The following is a 17,912-nucleotide window of genomic DNA, read 5'->3' as shown; positions in this document are numbered from 1 at the left end:
CATCAATTTAAAAAGTAATATTATATTCATAATTATGAACTGGATTGTCTTATTCTTACAAAGCATTGGCTCCTTGGTGTGCAAGTTTCTTTAAGAATAGACCCCAGACATAGAGTTTGGAGGAGGATATGAAACATGATGACCAAGAGTGGATGGAGTCTTCTCCAGGAGAGAATGATTTAGTCTCTCAAAGAAAAAATTAACTGAGTATTTTGCATGTTCTAGGTACTGTGCTAGGCCTGAGGATGTGATGATGAGCAAAACGACATAGTCCCTGTCCTCTTAGAGACCGAATCTAGTGAAGGAATCACTTCTGATCAAATAATTGCACAAATAAATAACAACTCACAATATTGTACAACAGTAAAATGTGTTATGCCATGAGGCTTAGCTACGGGGAGTGATTAAGGGAAAAGGCTCAGGTTAATTTTCTAAGGAAGTATTATTTAGCTTAGTTGTGAAGCGTGAATAAAATGTAAATTAGGAAGCTGAGGTGTTTTCTAAGTAGGGAGAAGAACATTTGAACTGACCCTATGGCAGGAGGGGAAAGACTCATTGGGGGTTAGAAAGTCATGCAAGGGGAGCTGGAGCACAGATATTGAGACATCTGTTTTCTGGGACAGGAGGCACATTGCTCTGGGATAGTTACTCTGGATGTGAATGGGAGAATAGAGTTGATGCTTTTATTTCTTTTCATTCTGCAGACTTCTCATTGCTACTGTAAAAACTCGTTCTAATATTGGTAATAGCTTTCAGAGTTGCTTGGTGATCTCTATATGCTTCTTAGAAACAATATTCCATTTATAGTCAAAAAGTAAAGGAACTGCCATATTATTCATATAGCTCTTTTTAAAAGAGTAAATTTACATCCATGATTTTATGTCAATAAAAGGCATTTCATTTTCCAGATGACTCTGAGACAAGCAAAGCAAATATAAATATTCTGGTTGACATTAAAGTTGGCCAAATCTCTGCAGAGATTATATGTTTTATAGGAAAGGAAGTCAACATGCTTAAACATCCATTATCTCAGAGCTCTCCAATCTAATAATTTCTTCAATGGGATATCAACTTTCTAAAGGTCAGGAAAAATTATAACTATTTATGACTTAATCTTCTCTGGGCTCTAAAGGACTCAAAATGCCTGCCCTGTCACTCTGTCATGTAGGCAATGGCTGGATCTGTAGTGCTTTGGGTCCATACAGATGGATATATATGATTAATGGGGGTGTTATGGTCACCTCATATTTTCATGGCACTTAAAATTTTCTAAAGCATTTCCATATTTTTTATTGCATTGAGTCCAGTTTTAGAACCAGAACAGACTTTAATGATTATTTAGTTTAAAGGTGTTTTTAACAGAAAAAGCAATAAGCTTGGACAACTGTGTTCAAATTAAAGCTCTGTAATGTACTAGGTAAGTGGCTTTAGGCAAGTCACATAAACTGTCTGTAACACAGTCTCCCCATTTCTACATGGAGCCTATCTAGTACCAAATGGGTGAGGTGGCTTGAGTAATAATTGAGGGCACATATGAAAAAGGTTCCCAGGAGGTGTTTAATCTATATCAATTAGAAATGCAACACTTGTTCACACACAAACTAAGACAGGAAAATATGCAAGTAAATGGTCCCCACCCATACTGGCTTGAGTTTACAGGTGATGGGATGGAAGGGAATGGGGGAAAGCAGCTTGTTCAAGACAACTTCCCAATAAAATCCAGGTCTCCTGACTCTTGGTCTTTCATATTTATCTCCATTCCTATCCTTCTCCTTTGGAATTTCTTTGCCTGCCTATGTTCTCTTCTTTAGGGATTTATTCCTTTCCATATTAAACAGAAAATAAAATAACAATATCCATGAGTTTTACTAACATGACCGTCTGACCTCAAACTACCACTCTTATGTCTTACAAAAGACATCTCTAACCATAAACTATCAACTTACAATAATAGAGCATGCAGTACTGCAGAGGGAAAAAAACTAAATTGGATATCAGGGCATCTAAGTTTTAGTCTCTTAATTTCAGTGATTAACTGTGTGATTTTAAATAAGACACTTAACCTTTCTATGCCTTATTGAAAAAGATGACATTGGACTGGGATAGAGCTAAGAACTTCTCAATATCCTTAATATTTTGAGAATCTATATATGATGTAATAGAGTGTTCATTACTCACCGGAAGCAATTAACAACAGTGAAATGCACTTATATAGTTGTGATTTACTAAGCCATTGTATACATTGTTCTGGAGATTTTCTTTTTTTATTAAAATATTTCAACAGTAGGTAGATTGGGACTTCCCATGGGAATTGATTATTCATTTGTATATATACATTTGTGAATTGCAGCAGGAATAAAATACTACCCTTTCTACTCCTTTACTGAACTACGTTTAACCTATAAGAACCAAATCAAATAATATCATTTCTGTGATACTTTCCCACTCACCCAAGTGGAAACAAGCACACCCAAATTATTTAGTTATACCATCCACCAGGAATCAGTGTGGTTATTTATGTGTCTGTCTCCTATACAAGACTGATGTATCCTCAGGATCTAATTTACAGCCTGGCACAAAATAGATCCTCGATAATTATTTGCTGAATTTAAGAAGAGTAGAATAATTTAGTAAGCCTACATGTGTCTGTCACTGAATGTGCTAAAACAGAACAATTTTCAGATGATTCTAAGATTGGCTTCATTCCATATTTGACTCTATGTGATGTTTATGGTGGAAACAATAATGAAGAGGCTTGTGACAACCTGAATAGCCACCAGCCTTGATGACTTACGGGAAATTGCCCCTGTGACCTTTGACTGACCTTAAAAAATGACTGTGCACCCCCACGCATTGCATTTCCCTTCAGTATTAGCTGTCGCTCATGTAGCTCACATTGTTTATTTGTTTTCCGGTGGAAACTATTAAAATGTAGAACTGCAGAGAGTAGGATTTTGTTGAAAAAGATGAGCCCACAGAGCCCAAGGCATATGGAGGGACAGTGTGGTTCTTCCTTGGAGTGGAACAATCACACAGAGAATCTTCTCTTGGTTTATAAGTCCTCCATAGCTGCTTCTCAGGAACTCTCCCCCTACGCTGACCAGAGAACAGATTTGTAGAACTTTTGCTAGAGTTAATTCACAGCAGATTGGTAACCAATAGCAGTTTTGGAGCCAAGTGGATTATTATAGGTTACTCGTAAAGCTTATTCAAGAGAGGCAGCATGACATAATTCAGTGACAATAGACTGCATTTTTTCCAGTTCTGTCGTTTACCAGCTGGGTGAACTTGCAGAAGCCACGTCACCATTTTGAGACTCAGCTCGTCATTTATTAAACGCAGGTAACGATCCCTTCCTTTCTCTTTTATGGCATTGCTGGTGAGGTTCAATTTAGAAAGTGGATAAGTGTTTTGAAAATGTAAGATGTTATTATTTACCTCCTCCACTTATATCTTAACTTCATGGATGAAGAAAATCATGACAGACGGTACTATATTTTGAGCTTATGGTTGAGGCGAATTTTAGTTGGGATAATTTGGGCAAAACACTGGTTTGTGATCTTGTGCTTAGTTTAACCTAGATAATTATTTAACTTTCACTGCAAATTTAGAAAATGATGTGCCATACATACAGAAAATTTTAAAGCAAGAGATATCCTTTCTTAATCCCAAAGAAAGCCTATGTTTAACTTGACTAAACCATAGACGTTTGAACACTGAATCATCTGAATATTATAACAATCAAAATACGACTTCTTTAAACATAAGTAAATAGACTTTGATTTTAAAACACATTAGTGGTTTTAATTAATTCAGTCTTGAAGATGGAATGTTATTTGTCAACTACGTGTTAAGGGTGTATGGCTATATGTGTTTGGGAGCCTGCTTATAACTAAGAATCCCAAGGTGAGATGAGAACCTTTCAGTAGAAAATTGTGCTTTCACAGCTGTTCTGGGCCAAATATTGAATCAGAGTATGATTTCAGTCAATGATTTTTATAAAGAGAAAGTAGCACTTAGTTTCATGGGTAATATCCCAGAACAAATGGAATTTTTTTGCATTATTCTGCTTTTTCAGTGGAGGAGATAAATGTCACCCAGTGATTTGATTAGGTATTCACGGACTTTTATAGCAATTACATTAGATTCTTATTTCAGATAGTCTCTCATAGGGTAGAAATTTTCCAAAAATAATGATAAAATAAAGCACATCATATTATATCTTTTCATGTTACAAAAGTTAAACACTGCAGTCTACAAAGAAGAGACAAAAACAAGACACGTTTGTTTGGGGCCTGTCAAGATTTCAAACCCCAAAGGGTCTGTGTTTGACAATACAGCCTCTCCTTCCCAAGGGAAAGGCTTGTTTTCTCTGTGGCTTTTAGCATTTGCCACACACGTGAAACTGGAAGGACTCCTGAGGGAGGAGAAAAATCTCATTTTAGAGCTTTGGTACAAAGCCCCTTCGTGGAACAGGGCAGAGTGTTTTTGCATTCTAAATTCTGGCTTTTCTTGAATTCCCTGTAAAGGCAGACTAGCTCTTTTGTTTAGATTTTAAACATATAGCCCGCCTGGTAAAATTACAAGCTCTGAGAGTCTGGCTGCCTCATTTAATTTGTGGTGTCAGGGGAAACAGTCCCCAGTGAAAATATAAACACCAGACTATTATTTACCAGTGATGCTGGCTCTGAGCCTAATCTTCAGGTGTCTCCAAAAACTATTTTTTTCGAGAAAGATCTTCCTTGTTTAGATCTGATGAAAAATCTCCATGCCTGACCAGATGCTTTGTGTTGTCAACATTCCTGACTGAGTCTGTAAAGTACGAAATGACATCACAGACCAGGCTTCCTTACCTGAATCCAAGGACTTGGTGCCCTTGGCGAGGACCCACAGGCATTGGGGTCACACCTATGGCAACACAGAGTATTTTAAAATGACACCTGTCTGGGAGCTTATAAGACATATTTGTAAGAAATAAATCATTTGACCAGGAACAATACTATTGTTGATTCAAACAAGATGGTTTAGTTGTCTTTTTTCTTTTTTTTTTTGATGGGGAGTTATGAATCTTACAGACATTAAAGCAGAGGTATTTTTGAAGGAGGTGGCCATATGATTAATTTTGGACAAAATGCCCATCTTGAAGGGAGGGTCTTTGATGGTGAGGGAAAAAAAAAAAAAACACCAAAAGCAAAAGCATAAGATTTGGAATAGCAAGCCCTGGATTTGAATAATGGCTACATGACTGTATGATCCCAGAGAAACCACATTACTCCTGAGACCTCAGTTTTCTCAGTGATAAAGTGGGAATCATTTTTTTGTGTTTTATTCTATGGATCAAAATAAAATGACATGATGTATTTCAAAGTGTTTTATGAATATTAAAGTGGTAAGATATTACTATTATTATTATTACTACTAAAGCTATTGGGAGAAGAAGGAAAGAATGGAGAGAAAAAAATATAAACATTTGTTGTATCCGGTGTTCCATAATAGATATTATGCTGTCCATTAAGAATATGAGGACATATGATACAGTCCTTGACCTGAACGAGCATGCCTGGTAGGGGAAATTGCCTTGTAAAAATATAACTGCAAGGCAGTGTGGTAGATAGAATAATAGAGATAGATACTAGATCCCAGAACGGAACCAAAAATGAATTGAGTAGTTAGGTTTGAGTGAGTCTAGAAGGACTTTCAAAGGAAAGAGACACTTAATCCTTTGAAGCTTGAAGGATTAGTAGGAGTTTCCTCCTACCTCCTGTGGGGATGAGGGTATTCCAGAGAGATGGGCGTTGGAGGAATGAAAGAGCAGGTCAGGTTCAGGATCTGCTATGCCTGGAGCTCTGCTTCTATGTGGGGTAAACAGAGTGAGCTGAGGCCAGACAGGGAAGCAGGTGGCAGGTTATGGAGGGTCACTTTCCCTCAGGAAGCCCTTTCCTCTAGAGAAGGGCTTTAAGCAGGTTAGTGGCATCCATTTATTTAAGCTACTATTTCTATTGCATTTTCTGTGTGCTAGGCATTGTTCTAAGAGCTTTATACATGTTTATTTCATCTTCATCACAATCAACTGAAGTAGATATTATTTTTATTCCCATTTAACTTCTGAGGAGAGTGAGGCAAAGACAGGATAAATTACATTCCCAAGATGACATGGCTAGTAAGTGATGGAACCAGGATTCAACCCAGCTTCTGACTTCCACAGAGTTAACCACTCCAGTACGCTGCCACTCAGGATTAGTTCCCTGTTTTAGAAAGATCACCCTTGGTCCTGGGCAGGGGATGGTTTGGGGAGGAGGTGAGGCTATGGGCAGGGAGACCAGTGGGGATAGAGATGTAAAAGTCAAGACAAGAAATAATGCATCAGTGAGGTAAGACAGAGGGAATGGATGGGTTCAAAGGATGTGTTTCGTGGTAGAACTGATAGTAATTGGTGTGACTGATTGTGGAGTGTAAGGGAGAGAGAGTTAAGAATCTCAAGTTTCGGGGTAAGTGATGATTCCATTAACAAGATAGGAAAAACCTAGACTAAGAATGGGAGGAGAAATATAACTGACCGTGTGAATTTTGAAGCAGCTGTGGAATGTGCAGGCGGCCAGGTATGGACCACAGATGGTTATAGGGGCTGGAATTCAAAGGCAAGGTCTAAGTCTGAAATTTAGATTTAGGAGTCATCACAGAAGCTGTGAATATATATGTGAATGCCCAGGGAAAGTTTAAATGGATCGCTACTGATCTGATCCAGCTTAGAGATGGAGGTGTTTGAGTTTGCCTCTTTTGGCATGAAGTGAGAAGAGCAAAGGGTTTGGAACAGAACGCTAGGGAGAGCCAGCTCTCGTGGTATCTTCAAGAATGATAGAATGAGCAGAATCCTATCGGCGTATTCTGCCTGCAGTTAGTTGAAATTAGGCATATGTAACTGCTCAGAGTTTAACAACTGCAGAAATAATAGTTTATAAAAAGGAAGGGATAAATCATGTCTGCTTGCTGAACATTTTAGCGCAGCGATAGAATGTCTTGACTATTCACAAGGAAAGTTGTCTTTAGACTCCCCTGGGAAGACACCGGATTATATCTGCTTTTAGCTCTGTTACGAGAGAGTGTCACTGTAGGCGCTTGCAGTTGGGATTTATAATATAGTGTGGTTTACAGTGAATAGGTTTCTCGGGGCAGGCTGAGGTACATTACCGGAGGCACTGCTGCTTTCACAGAGTACTGGGAGGTCGAACTTAACTGTTTTATCCATTGTATGAGTAATCTTAACGTAAAAAAGATTTTTTATGTCGGTGGATTTCAGGAATAGGTCATGCCCTTTATGTTCTGTTTGGGAGGAGTCCACACTGAAACTCAGCCTGGACAAAAAGGATGAGGATTACTTCATGGCAGGAGTCATTAATGACAAGGATCACACTCCATGTTTACCAGGAGGTTTCACTGAGAGTTTACAACATCGTGCCACATTATTTTGAAATGCCACTGAGTAAAAGGATGTTGCCAGAGACTTTCTGGATGAGTGTACCTACCCTAAGTAATATTAAAACATCTAATGCTGACATTTAGAATGACAGAGGAAGAAACCATTTCTGATTAGAAAAATTTAAATATTTAGATATATACTTAACTGTGTAATGGAGCAGCTTAAACTCAAATGATTCTTTCAGGTGCATGTAGTGGGGACAGACTACATTAAATGGGGACTTTGCTCTCCTTGTACTGACTACTTAAGAATTATAAGAATTTTAAGAGTAAAAGTTCTATGCATTTGAGTATGTCAAGTACAGTACATTTGATTGTAAACAATTTAAAGACAGACTGTCTCTGTTATAATAACAGTTAGGTTATCTGACATCATACCCATTGGAAAGTTTTAGAAACCAGCATTTTCCAACTGTAGCTATTCATTCTAAAAACTGGTTTCAACACTACAGCGAAAGGAAACAGGGTAGAATTTCTATGAAAAATGTATCCAAAAAAAATGAGAGGCTAATGGTGACATAGAAGGGGAGGAGTATAATGTTATTTGTTTTAGTTATCTATTACTATATAACAAGCCACCCAAGATATAGAGGCTTAAAACATTAATAGTTTTATCAATATTTCTTACCATTCTGTGGGTTGGCTGGTGATCCTTCTGCTCCAGCTAGGGTTACTCCATTGGCTGCATTCAGCTGGCAAATGGGCTGGGCTAGAATATCCAAGAATACCTCTCTCACATGTCTGGGGCCTTGAAGGTGACTGTCAGCTGGGCTACTTCTGTTCTCCAAGGTTTTATATGACCTCTTTTTCCACTTCGTGCCTTATCATCCAAGGTTTCTCCACATGAACACTCTTCCCAGCAGGAGAGTATGGGCTTCCTTATAACATGGCAGTCGAGTCCCAAGAGAGCAAAAGTGGATGCTATCGGTCATCTTAATGGCTAGGCTCTGAACTCACACATGTCCCTGCCATTGCATTCTATTGGTCAAAGTAAATCACAAGGTCAGCCCAAATTCAGAGGGAGGGGAAATAACCTCCACCTCTTGATGAGAGGAGCAGCCTGTTGCTAGAAGGATGGGTGGAATTGTTGGTGGCCATTTCTGGAGACAACCACATCATTAAAAATACATTTTCTGGGAAGAGGGCCACTGCAGTTCCTTCCAGGGCAGTGGTGAACTAAATGTCTAGAATACTGATACTAAAAAAGAACTGTATTGGCTCATCTGTACTGGGAAAAAATTGCTTCTCTGTAGACTTGGTTGGATTTTATCTGTATCTTTGCCTTCTGAACTCAAACACTATATTTATTACCTGACAGAACGGATATAATGGATAGATTTTAAATTGTACTCTAATTTCTTCCTTTGCCAATTACTGAGGAAATGCTGAATGTTAGGTCAGTGCTGGGAAACATTTGAACAATGCAAACACAGCTGCTGCCCTTGTGCATTTTACTTCTGAGATCTTACGATAGATACTTTTTCAGTGTTAAGATTTCTCAAGCAATGAACTGAAAGTAAGATTTAAACCCAAATAAAATTATTGTCAACCTCTGCAGAGAACACTTTGTCATGGTGAATGAAAAATACTATCTAGTTATTGTTTAATGGGTTTTTCCTAAATTGAATGTGCCTGATTGGAAAGGGCACTTAATCAAGAGGTTTCCCGGGGAAAGAACCAGCAGGTGACAACTGTCTAATGCCATTTGATGACAATGACTTCTGCTTAAGTGAGATGAGCTTTCCATGTCAGGCAAGAAGTTATTTTTTTTCTTTTGTTTATTAATCATAACCTGTGTATTACAAAGTATATGCATGTGTGTGTGTAAATTGTCTTTGATGCCTTGTTCTTAATCATATACGCTTTCCCGTGTGACTCAAGGTGAGGGGTTGATTTACAGGGCACTCAACTTCTGGCTTATGTGTCTAGCCTAAGCTTTAAAACACATTGTTAAGACAAATAAACCAAGGTATACACGTGGGTGAGTTTTGTGGAAGATTTTGGGATTCTTCTCCTAGGAAGGATGAAATCAATTGAGTTGTGTTTTGATAAAAACTATTTCCTATTTTGCTAATAGGAAGTATGCCTCATGTCACATCTGGCATGTACCCTACAAGTAGAGTCAGGTCCCTGGCATTATGATGTTGTCATTGATTCATGTAGTGGAATAAGGTCATTTACTAAAATGGAGATGATCAACTTGATCATTTGTTAACATCTGGCCCAACATCAGTATCAGTGTTTTTAACCATCCACAGCATACACCTCATGATGCTCTTAATGTACCGTATACTAAGTGCTGAATTAACAATGCTGACCTCAGTTAAATGGCAGACAAAATTGCTTCATGTTGAGAATACTATTCATAGATACTCTGTTCTACATTGTAGTCTGTGTCTATAATTCTGTGATGTTAAAATTAATGCAATTTGTCTAACTGCAGGTGCTCAATAAAGACTTGACAATGTTAATAGGAGGAGGAACAAGGGAGTGTTGTTTACCCATGACAATTAGATCACTTGTCTTCATGAGACTCTTCCTCACCTGGACTGCCATGACTTCTGTCTCTGCTCATACTGTTCCTAGCAATCTAAGCTTTTCTTCTGGGTGGCTTTTTCTGTCTTTTCTTCCTACCATTTTCCTTTAAATATTGGAGTCCCCTTAGCTTCTGTCCTTCAACTTCTTTTCTTTTCTTTCTTTTTTATTTTTTTGATTTCACTCTGTGGGTACTCTTCTGAGGATAAGCTGGTAGCTCCCATGTATATTGATCATCAGGTTAGATCCCTTTTCAGAACTTTAAAACCCAGATATCCCACTGTATCCTAAACATTTCCATCCAATTGTTAGAGAAGAGTCTCACAATTAAACATGTCAAAAGTTCACACTCATTAGCTTTCCCACCAAACCTTCTCTGTTCCGATGCCCTAATGCGCATGACTGGTGCTGACATTCACTTAGTCATCCAAATCCAATGACACCCATGGGAATCATTCCAGATGCACCCCGTTCCCCATCTCTTCTATCTCATAAGTGACTGAACCCTGTTAATAATTTTTCTGTAAAATTCTCCAATAGCAGTCCCTTCCTTCCTCACCAACTCTAAAGCTACTGCCACCGTTCAGATCCTCATTGTCTCAGCCTGGACGATTATAATAACAACCTAACTCTTCTCCTTGCCTCTAATCTCTAGTCCACACTGTCCCATACTCCCCTACCATGAAGACTTTATAATGCAAAAATCTCATTACTTTATGGCCCTGCTTAATACTTTAATAGCTGTTGTCTCCAAACATTGTAAATAATGTACCTCATCAGTAAAGAAAAAACTTAAACATATGTTCCTAACATATGTATATTTTTTCACTTATAAAATACCACCATGTATTACTACATAAATATATTTCATTATAAAACATATACACAAATAGAAATTAAGCATCAGATTAAAATAAATATAAACACACATTCTAATTTTACTTCCCATGCTCCAGCACTGGGTATAATAGCACTGGTGGTGAGTACATCCCAGAAGTACACCTCTGAGCTATTGGATAGTTCCAAAAAATTTTTTTTTAATTTCTTTATTGAAGTATAGTCGATTTACAACATTGCGTTAGTTTCAGGTGTATAGCACAGTGATTCTTTTTCAGATTCTTTTCCGTTATAGGTCATTACAAGAAATTGAGTATAGTTCCCTGTGCTATACAGAAGGTCCTTGTTTATCTATTTTATATATAGTAGTGTGTATCTTTTAATCCCAAACTCCTAATTTATCCCTCCCCCACCTTTCCACTTTGGTAACAATAAGTTTGCTTTCTATGTCTCTGGGTCTACTTCTGTCTTGTAAATAACTTCATTTGTATCATTTTTTTTTTAGATCCCACATATAAGCAGCATCATATGCTATTTGTCTTTTCTGTTTGGCTTACTTCAAAAAGAATGAAATAATGCCATTTGCAGCAACATGGATGGACCTAGAGATTATCATGTTAAGTGAAGTAAATTCCAAAGTCTGTAGTAAGTCTTACATGGTCTGGTTTCTCTCTGCTCCTCCAGCCATTTGCCTTAACACACTCGGCGCACTGTGCGTTAGTCATGCTGAACCCCTGCATCTCCCTGACAGCACCATACCATTGCATGCCTCTGTGCCTTTGCTCCCTCTGCTATCCCAGCTTGGATTACCTTTCCCAGCCTTGTCTACTTGGTGGCCGTTTATTGAACGTTCATGGCACATATCCTAAATCTTTTCATCATTGAAGTCTTTCCTGCAATTTTACCGAACAATATTCTGTACAGAACTTCTGCAAGAAGATCTACACAATCTTACTGCACTTACTTGTATCTATAATTGTCTACTGATACATGACCTTACACTCTCTTATAACAGAGCTCTTTTTATCTGTTGACCTAAAACAAATAGACTGCCAGTTATTTCTCTAGCAAAAATGGGTTTGTTTGGGCTCAGCAAAGAATTGTAATTCAGGGTCTGCAGTGATGGTGAGCTATGTACAAGTCCCTACACAGCAAGGAGAAGAGAACTCTTTTCAAAAGGGGAAAGGAAGTTGGGAGGGCTAGAGTAAACAAAGAGTCCATTGGAGGAATTGAGAGTTCAAAGTATAGTAGCTTTTCATTGGCTAAGTTGTGGCAGTCTCTCATTGGTGGAGCTCTTGCCAAGCAAGAGGAGGAAATCTTTCTTCTTCCTGTTGGACTCTGCTATTGTTTAAGGGCATGAGAGTCCATACCCTTCTGGCCTCCTGACTATTTTAATTGAGGTTTCTGATTATTAATTTTTACATTTCCCACTTTTGATCAAGATCTTCCTCTGAAAGCATCTCTGATCAAGAATTAGGTTTTCTGGTTTCAATGACTTTTTGTCCTTCAGTGGCAGAAGGAACTTTCCTGGGCATAATGTCCCACATTCGAGGGAAAGTGTGCAGGTTGAAACTATTGAGGTCACATTTGAGTAACAAGGAGGGGTGGGGGGGAGAGCTCTTAGGCAGTTTTTATCTAAAGTCCATATGTTAACAAGATTATAGACACTGGAGATCATTTGAAACATTATGTCACCATCAAAGGTTTGGCAATAAACTTCCAATAGACAGTTTTCTTGGGAAAACTGTCTGATCAGATGTCATCTGCTTCAATTCTGGGAAATCTTCACTTTCAGGTCACTGGACGACATGCAGGTCCAGTCAGGGTTCTTTCTTTAGCTGTGTCACATGAATCCAAGGCTCTATTCCCTTGAGTTTGGCGGCGCGAGGGTTGGTTAGGGACCTTTCCAGCGACGTTGAAGAGAGTCTTTCTGGGGGTGTCTTTTTCAACAGAGTCTCCAGTTTGCAAAGTGCGATGCTCAAGGTCTACATCTCTCAAGAACACACTGTGAAAAGATTGCTCTACCAAAGCATGGTTGTTTTAAATAAAGGTAATTAGGCCTTTGCAATATTGAACTATCTCTTTTTTTATTAGTTGGGGGTCAAAAGAGGCAGGAGCCAAGTGCATTGGGTGTTCTGTAACTATTTCAAAGGGTGAGAGTTTATGAGTTCCAAAAGAGGTAGATCTGAGATTCAGAGAGATCAATGGCAATGCTTTTGGCCAAGGTAATTGGAGGGCTTCTACAAATTTTGCCAGTTGAGCCTTAATAATGCCATTAGTGTGTTTGACCAAACCAGAGGATTGAGGGTGGTAAGCACAGTGAAAGTGTTTTAAAACCGGCCAGAGAATTCAGACTTGTCAAAGTACCTGACCAGTAAAATGGGGTCCTTGATCACTATGATGTTTGAGAGGAATTTCCCAAGTAGAGATACTCTTTTCCACAGAGGAGGCAGTATCCTGTCTGCCAGGGAAGGCTTCTGTCCAGTGAGAAAACGTACAGATCATGACTAAAACATATTTATATTCATGAGATGGAGAAAATTGCATGAAATCCATTTGCCAGAACTTGAATTGTCCATTAGACAGTTTTAAACGTCTGGGAGCAGGGTTCCCTGGATCGTGTTTCGAGTAAGTGGGACAAGTGAGGTAGGCATGTTTTCTTGCCTTGTTAATATTTGTTTTCCCATCAATATTGATTAATGATGCTATCATTTTATCAATAAACCAGTTGTTTAATGCATGTACATTGATTAGGAGTGGGAATGTTGGAGTCTCCAGTAAGACTGGGTTGTTAGTTGGTCCAAACCAGAGCTTTCTCTTTTTATCAAAACAACTGTTGAATTTCCAGTCTTATTCTTCATTTTCTGAAACTAATTGTTGGGCTTCCCTAGCCAGTTTTTCTAAGTTATCATTTGGGGAAATATCCCATGGACCATGACAGAGGTTTGACTGCTTTTGGTTCCTTTAAGGGCAGCATTCCTTGCAGAAATGTCTTGACTAAAGTTATTATATATAATAAGTTTTGAAATTGGGTTGATTGATGCCTCCAACTTTATTCTTCTTTTTCAAAATTGTTTTAGGTATTCTAGCTCCTGTGCTCTTCTTCTATACACATTTTAGAATAATCTGATCTATATAAAAAATTCTTGCTGGAATTTTGATAGCAATTGTATTAAAACTGAGCATCAATTTGGGGGGAATTGGCATCTCTACTGTGCTGCATCTTCTGATCTATGAACATTGCATATTACTCCATTTATTTAGATGTCCATTGATTTGTTATATCAGTGTTTTGTAGTCTTCAGCATAAAGTTTAATACATGTTTTTTGGATTTACACCTAAGTATTAAAGTTTTTGAGCAACTATAAATGGTATTATATTTTTAAAATTTGATATCCTCTATACATTACTAGTATATAGAAACATTGTTTTTGTTTTTGGTTTTTTTTTGCGGTATGTGGGCCTCTTACCGCTGTGGCCTCTTCCGTTGCGGAGCACAGGCTCCGGACGCACAGGCTCAGCGGCCATGGCTCACGGGGCCCAGCTGCTCCGCAGCATGTGGGATCTTCCGGACCGGGGCACGAACCCGTGTCCCCTGCATCGGCAGGCAGACTCCCAACCACTGCGCCACCAGCGAAGCCCCAGAAACATTGTTTTTTTATAGAAAACTGATTTTTGTGCATTCTGCAACCTTGTTTAATTCACTTATTAGTTCTATTAGGTGCTTTTTTTGGTAGAGCCCTTGAGATTTTCTACATAGACGATCATATCCTTTGTGAATAGGGACAGTTTATTTTTTTCCTGTAAATCTGTACGTCTTTGAATTACTATTTTTTTTTTTTTTGGTCTTATTCCACTGGTTACAAGTTCTAGCACCATGTTGAATAAGAATAGTGAAAGCAAATATTTTTGCCTAGTTCCCAATCATAAGGGAAGCGCAGCCAGTCTTTCACCATTAAGTATATTGTTTGCTGTACATGTTTTTAGATGGTCTTTATCAGGGTGAGGAAGTTCCCCCTCTATTTCTACTTTTCTGAATTTTTATTATGAATGAATGTTAAATTTTGTCAAATGCTTTTTTTTTTGCATCTACTGATATGATATGTGATTTTTTCCCCCTTAGGCTGTTAATATAGTGGATCACATTGGTTAATTTTCAAATTCTGAACCAGCCTTCCACTCCTGAAATAAATACTAGTAGGTCAATGCATATAATTATTTTTACATACTGCTGAATTCTGTTTGTCTATATTTTGTTACTTTTACCTCTAAATTCCTGAGGAATATTGGTTTCTAGTTTTCTTTTTGGTACTGTCTCTAATTTTGGTATCAAGGTAATCTTAGCTTTGTAAAGTGATTTGAGAAGGATTTACTGATAGAAATTACATAGAATTGGTGCTAATTCTTCTTTAAAGGTGTGGCAAAATTCTCCAGTGAAACCATAGTAAGTTTTTGGGAAAATTAATTTTTTTTATAAGTTTCTTATTAATAAATTTAATTTCTTTAATAGTACAGGGGTATTAAAATATTAAAATTCATATTCAAAGAGTTGTGGTAGATTGTGTTTTTTGAGGAAGTGGTATATTATATCAAAGCTGTCAAATTTATGGTGAAAAGTTTTTCATAGTATACCCTAATTATTCTTTTAATGTCTATAGAGTCTGTAGTAATATCCTCTGTTTCATTCTTAATGTTGGTAATTTGTGTCTTCCTTTTTTCTTTTTCTGTCTTGCTACAGGTTCGTAAGTTTTGTTGATATTTCCAAAGACCAAGCACTTCATTTCACTGATTTTCTCCATTGCTTTTCTTTTTTCAATTTTATTGAGTTTTTGCTCTTATCTTTATTACTCCAGTCTTTCTGCTGACTTTGGGCTTACTTTGCTCTTCTTATTCTAGGTTCATGTGGTGGGAGCTTAGATTATTGATTTGAGACTTCTTTTTGATTGCATGCATTTAGTGCTTTAAATTTTTCTCAATGCTGCTTTAGCTGTTTCCTGCAAATTTTGATATTTTATATTTTCCCTTTTACTCAGTTCAATGTACTTTTAAAATTTCCTTTGGGACTTCTTTGACACATTGACTAAATTGTGTGGTTTAGTCTCTAAGTGTTTGGAGATTTTCCTGTTATCTTTCTGTTATTGATTTCAAGTTTGATTTTATTGTAGATGGAAAATACATATATATGACTTTAGTTCTTTTAAATTCATTGAGATTTACTCTACAGCCATAATATAGCCAATTTTGGTGTATGTTCTATGGATGATTGAAAAGACTGTATTTTCTGCTGTTATTGGGATTGTTCCACAAACATCAATTAGGCTCTGTTAGTTGATGCTGTTGTTGAATTCTATTTTTTCTTTTTGAATTCTATATATTTGCTAACTTTTTTGGCTACTTGCTTTATCTGTTGTTGGTGGAGGGTGGATTAAAGTCTACAACTAAAAATGAGTTTGTCTATTTCTACTTTCAATTCTATCAATTTTTACATGAAATATTTTGCAGAACTATATTTGGTATGCGTATGTTTAGGATTGCTATACCTTCTTGGTGAATTGACCCTTTTATCTTTGTGTAATGTCTCAGTGTCTGATAATTTTATTTGCTCAGAAGTTTACAGTCCTATGTGATATTAATATAGCCACTTCTACTTTCTTTTGATGAATGTTTACAGTTTTTATCTATCTTTTTACTTTCAACCTACCTATGTTGTTATATTTGAAGTGAGTTTCTCATAGACAGCATATAATTAGGTCATATTTTTTAACGCACTCTGTCAACGTGTCTTTTAATTGGTATATTTAGATGATTTACATTTAGTTGTTTTATATTTAATATGAATGGCTTATTGTAAGATAACTTCAGTCTTCCTAATTGTTGTGTTTCTTAAAGCTCTTAGAAGAAAAAATAAATTTGTTATTTTATTATTTGGATGGTTTAATTTGTTTGGCTCGATTTTTAAAAAGTCATGAGCACAGAACCTAGTAGGTTGTAATGAAAGTTCTAGCTAGTTATACTTAGATTATGAGCAAACAAATGGAAAAGGCACTCTTTTTTGTTTCTTATCTTTATAAATGTAGGTATAAAACTTGGTCTCAAGCTTATAGTGATCACTTCTGTGCAGTCAATCAACAACTATCTGTATGTCCTGCTCTGGACTCTTTAATCTACGCTCTAATTAGTTCCAGGACTGTACATTGCCCCAGACTTGAAAAGTAAAAATTTGGAAAGGAGGTAGATAGAGGATTTTAGACTCTAAGCTCCATTAAGGCAGGGGCTGCGTATTTTTTTTTTCACCACTTTATACTTACGGCATAGTATTGTGTAGCCCATAAAAGACATTTGATTGATATTTGTCAAATGAGTGAATGAAAAAATGAAGTAGAACTGATTTATTAACCCTCAGCTCAGTAACAGTCCTCAGTTGTTAGAATATCCTTTCTTGCATCTTTTGTCTATACCCAATCCCCAGCCTCCAAGGCATATTTCAAAGACCAACTCCTTCACAATATTTTCTGAATCTTCTCCCTGCTGGAAGTAGCTAGTCTCTCCCTTTCCTGAAATCTTACAGTTCTTCATAATTCCACTGATCACTTGCTACTTCTTGTTGGAGATATTTATTCACATGCCTTATTATGATCTTGCAGCTTTCTTTATTTTCTAAAAAGGGCATCTATGTCTCTTTGATCTTGTCACCACAGCCCTTGATACAGTGTTTTGTATGCCTCAGAGACTCTCGTTGAATGCCTACTGCAGAAAATCGGGACCACATGAGGTGGTTGTTGCTATTGTCTGGGACTTGTTCCGTGATGATGATGAGGGATTGTCAGGGTTAGAAAATGACCCTTCAGGTTTCACTGCAAAGAACAGATGGGCAGAAAATTATCTTGAACCAAAACTCATGTTTAGTATCACAGTGACTTTGTCTTCAGAATTATATCATGACATAAATTTTGGAAAGTGACAGCCAGTATCTTCTGAATAAAAAATTAGCTGTAGTTTTAACCTTGTCAGTGGGATTTTTTTGCTATGTAAATTCAGTAGTGAAAGTACCTGAATATATTCT

General features: G+C 37.2%; 1 protein-coding gene and 1 pseudogene across 1 annotated transcript in view; one reads left to right on the top strand and one right to left on the bottom strand.

Moving 5' to 3' along the window:
* LOC125963467 (small ubiquitin-related modifier 2-like) overlaps positions 1-11,573 on the bottom strand; it is a 71,763-nt pseudogene extending 60,190 nt beyond the window's left edge.
* Positions 1-17,912, top strand: part of UNC13C (unc-13 homolog C) — a 790,070-nt gene that overhangs the window by 110,574 nt on the left and 661,584 nt on the right. The window contains exon 11 of the mRNA XM_049705963.1: positions 3,263-3,342. The gene's annotated coding sequence lies outside the window, so the exon portion shown is untranslated. The remainder of the gene's footprint in view (positions 1-3,262; positions 3,343-17,912) is intronic.

Source organism: Orcinus orca, chromosome 2, assembly GCF_937001465.1.
Source record: "Orcinus orca chromosome 2, mOrcOrc1.1, whole genome shotgun sequence".
NCBI lineage: Eukaryota > Metazoa > Chordata > Mammalia > Artiodactyla > Delphinidae > Orcinus > Orcinus orca.
The sequence above is the reverse complement of the archived record's forward strand: the minus strand, read 5'-3'. Positions and strand labels throughout refer to the sequence as shown.